We start from the raw sequence: 3,934 nt of genomic DNA, 5'->3' as shown, positions 1-3,934 counted from the left end.
CTTCACGACATGGCGGCAGCAACAATACTACAACGAGAATCAAAGTTACGCCTTCTTTCTTTGCGTGAACATTTGGGCGGTGTTATGCAAATCTTCCCACATAGTGTGGTAGATATGTGGGGGCGTGTTCGAACGAGCCGTTTTAGGTAGGTGTGGCTAACTCTTAACTTTTATAAAGAATATCTCTTTGGATTTGAGACTTTAGTCTTGGCAACTTTACAGATCTTCTTTATGCACAAAGAGCTTGTAACACTCTAAAGAGAAAGGAAAAAATGAAATCGCATCATATGACCCCTTTAAACATTTGCAAATGTAAACCCAGCTAAATAAGGAAGCAATTTTGTTTCAGTTATCTAAGGAGCATTACTCAGCTGTCTGAGGAGCAGTAAGCTGATATGACACAGCTTGAGATGGCGATGAACCAAGAGTTTGTTGGACAGCAGTTGATTATGCTAGTTGGGTGTCTGGACTCTTCTGAAGAAGGGGGCAGGTCTGAGTTATCAATACGTCTCTTACTAAGCAGTGCAGCTCAAACATATTTTAGAAAATGAGTGTCTTTTGTTCCAGAGTGTCTAGTACGATTTTTTGTGCCTCTGTGGTACAAAGACAGTCTTAAAAGGCAGTTTTATTTTTTTTTAACTGCACATTTACTTTACATTAAAAATGTGTAATGTTAAAGTTTTAATCGTCCCATGAACTGTTCTAGGAAGCGCATGGTAGCAGTGCTACAGGAAATTCTTGTGATGCCCAACACGCCCACCTCTCTGATTGGTCTGCTAGTGGAGAAACTGATTGGACTTCTGCGAGACGAGACACAGAAAATTCAGATGGTCAGTCTTTGTGTGACAATCAGACTCTTAAAGGGGTCATATGATGCGATTTCAAGTTTTGCTTTCTCTTTGAAGTGTTACAAGCTCATGGTGCATAAAGAAGATCTGTAAAGTTGCAAAGACTAAAGTCTCAAATCCAAAGAGATATTCTTTATAAAAGTGTTGAGGACTGGTCTACATGTAGGTCCAGTACATATCAAATTTCAAACAACGATTTAAATAGACCCAAACTGAGTGCCAAAAAAAATCTGATTCGAGTGTTTTTCATGCACGCAACAAGATTAATCACTGGTAGATGGTTGTTACATTGTAAATGTGGCTTTTAAGATCTACTCATTAATGCAGGAAAGTTGCTCTGCAGCAATTTGCTGACAGTTTGTTTTGTATGTGTATGGTTCTATTTTAATCAGGTTGCTGAAATAATCTCTGATGTGAGAGAGCCCATTTTGCCCATCTCTAAACCTGTGGATGAGAATGAGAAACGCAGAAAACAAGTCAGAGTGAGTGACACTTCATACACCACTGGTGCTTAGTGACATCAACAACTTACATTAGATTGACCTCAATAAAATATTAAAATATTTTTCTATAGCTGGCAGAGGTGCGAGTGCAGATAATGGAGGCAAAGCAGACTCTAGAAGAACGCATAAGCTGTCAGGACTTCAGTCGCGCAGCTGAGCTGAAAGACACTGTTGTGGCAAAAACAATTATTAACAAATAGCATCACAGTGTAAGAGACAAGGAATCAAATTATATTTAAGGAAAGAAGTTTATTTTCCTTAAAGAGGTATGTTCACAATGTTTCAGCAGCTACCCTGAAACACAACAGACCTAAAATCACACTGAAAACAGACAGCCTTATTATACTGTTATCACCCCCCACTTCTTACAAGGTTCCTTCTCTGTAAATTTCCACTTAACCCCGTAAACCAAACCTAGCTGTTTTAAGAAAAAACAATGGTCCTTCTAACCCCCTGGGCTTTTATTATCTTCACATCTGTGAGGTCAACAACCTCTCTGTCTTTCCTGCACTAAAGAGTTCAAAGGCTCTTTCTGATCATTTGTTTTTACTGTGTGTTTGTGTGCCTACACACCCGTGAGGTCAAAAGGTCTTTATTTATGACTAACCCCTCTGTCTTTCCTGATTAAATTACCCACACTAAAGACTTCAAAGGCTCTCTGTTTTACTGTGTGATGTCTTTGTTGCATTCCAGGAGACATATATATAAAACATTAATTTTCCTACAACAACACCATTTCTCAGCTTGAGAAGCTCAAGAACCAGCTCACCCTGGAAGCTTCACAGCCTGCTGACAATATCAAGGAGCAGCGTGTGGAGAAGGTACAAATATAAACACTCTTACTCGCATGCATAAAAAAAAGTGTTCGACTGTGATTAATAATAAATGTTATTTGAACAACAAATCAGTGTATTAGAATAATCCTTCAGAAATCATGTGACATTGAAAACTGGAGTAATGGCTGCTGAAAATTCAGCTTTGCCATCACAGAAATAAATTACATTTTAAAATTCTATAAAAATAGAAATGTTATTTCAAATGGTAACAGTATTTCACTGTATTACTGTTTTATCTGTATTTTTGATCTGATAAATGCAGTCTTGCTGAGTATGAGACTTTTAAAAGACATGGACAAATTTTACCTACACCTTTTGCTGTGTAAACACAAGAAATTCCAAGGAGCTATGTTGGAAATTAGTAATTATCTTATTTGTTTAATTTCAAATTAATTATTTTGTCTCAGTGTTTTTATGGATGGGGTGTTGAATCAAATTTGTTCACTGTTGAACTTGTATCGTATCATATCATCATGAATTGATTGATAGTTAGTAGTCAACATTGCTTGCTCAGTGTTGTTAATATATTACAAGATGTAGTGTGAAATGGCTTGGCTTCAAGTAATAGGTGAACATTTCTGAATAGTTGACTTTGCCTTGCTGTCAATATATACGCACACTTTTACAGGCATTAATTGCTGAATTTAAATAATCCCACTTAATGTAGTCTTTCGTCATGTGTGTATTTTCCGCAGAGTGATCCAGAGACCTTGATGAAATGTCTGACAATGTGTGCAGAGAAATTAACATCAAGAGAGGAATCTGCCCTACCATGAATGCTCTGATAGAGTCACTGGTTCAATACTCATAAAAGCACTCACATCAATAGCCATTTCCTGCCATTCTGTGGTATAGGACAAGCCTGTGTCTGCATAGCACTTTTATCAGCCACTTTGGTTACTGAACTCTCAATCCAAAATCAGTGCAATACTTAATTAGGGCTGCAGTTATGGGAATGTAACTTCAAAGTGATCTCTCAATTCTACTGTAGATACTGCCAAGTGTGTCCAACCCTAACCCTGCTGTGCGCAACATAGCTGTCATCTGTTTGGGAATGGCTGCTCTCCACAGTAAAGACCTTGCCAACACACACCTTGTGCTGCTCTTGCAGGTATTTATAACACACTTGTTATAAAGAATAAAGATGAATGAATTCACTTTGTCCTAGTGGCTTAGAGGTCATTTATTTTTATGTTTAGATAACACAACTAGATGAGCCTAAAATCAGGATCAGTGCTCTCCGAGCTCTCATTGACCAGCTCCTGCTCAATGGCCTCAACATCTTGCAAGACAAGTCTGCTCCTATCTCACAAGCACCTGACTCACCAGACAACAGTAACGGGCAGCCTGAACAACAAACTGAGGAGGAGAGTACCGTCCAGAGTATTCTGAAGATGCTCTCAGAATTTCTTGATAGTGAGGTACTGCCTATCCATTATGTTATTGGTTATGCTATATTGGAACATCGCTATCACTAGTAAACCTGATATTTCCTGCCAAATCAGCTGAAACGGCAAGTGACGGCTGTGTTAAACAGTTTCTTGAACGAGAAACAAAATATAGATAGGGTCTTGATTTTTGTCCAGTTGATTGGACAGTTGTTTGCTAATTGCTGTGATCGAAGAATTGAAACTTGTCTGGCTATAGACCAATTTGGAGTAGAAGTCACAGTTACATCACTTGCATCTGCACACGCATTGTAGTGTAGGGCTGCATGATTAATCGAATGCGATTGTCATGCGCATTT

At 38.4% G+C, this 3,934-nt stretch overlaps 1 pseudogene; it reads left to right on the top strand.

The window, feature by feature from the left end:
- Nucleotides 1-3,608, top strand: part of LOC107756330 (condensin complex subunit 3-like) — a 5,125-nt pseudogene extending 1,517 nt beyond the window's left edge.
- Nucleotides 3,609-3,934: the final 326 nt, after the last annotated feature.

Source organism: Sinocyclocheilus rhinocerous, unplaced genomic scaffold (genome assembly GCF_001515625.1).
Source record: "Sinocyclocheilus rhinocerous isolate Xijiao unplaced genomic scaffold, SAMN03320098_v1.1 scaffold8807, whole genome shotgun sequence".
Classification (NCBI taxonomy): domain Eukaryota; kingdom Metazoa; phylum Chordata; class Actinopteri; order Cypriniformes; family Cyprinidae; genus Sinocyclocheilus; species Sinocyclocheilus rhinocerous.
This window is presented reverse-complemented; position numbering and strand designations above follow the sequence as displayed.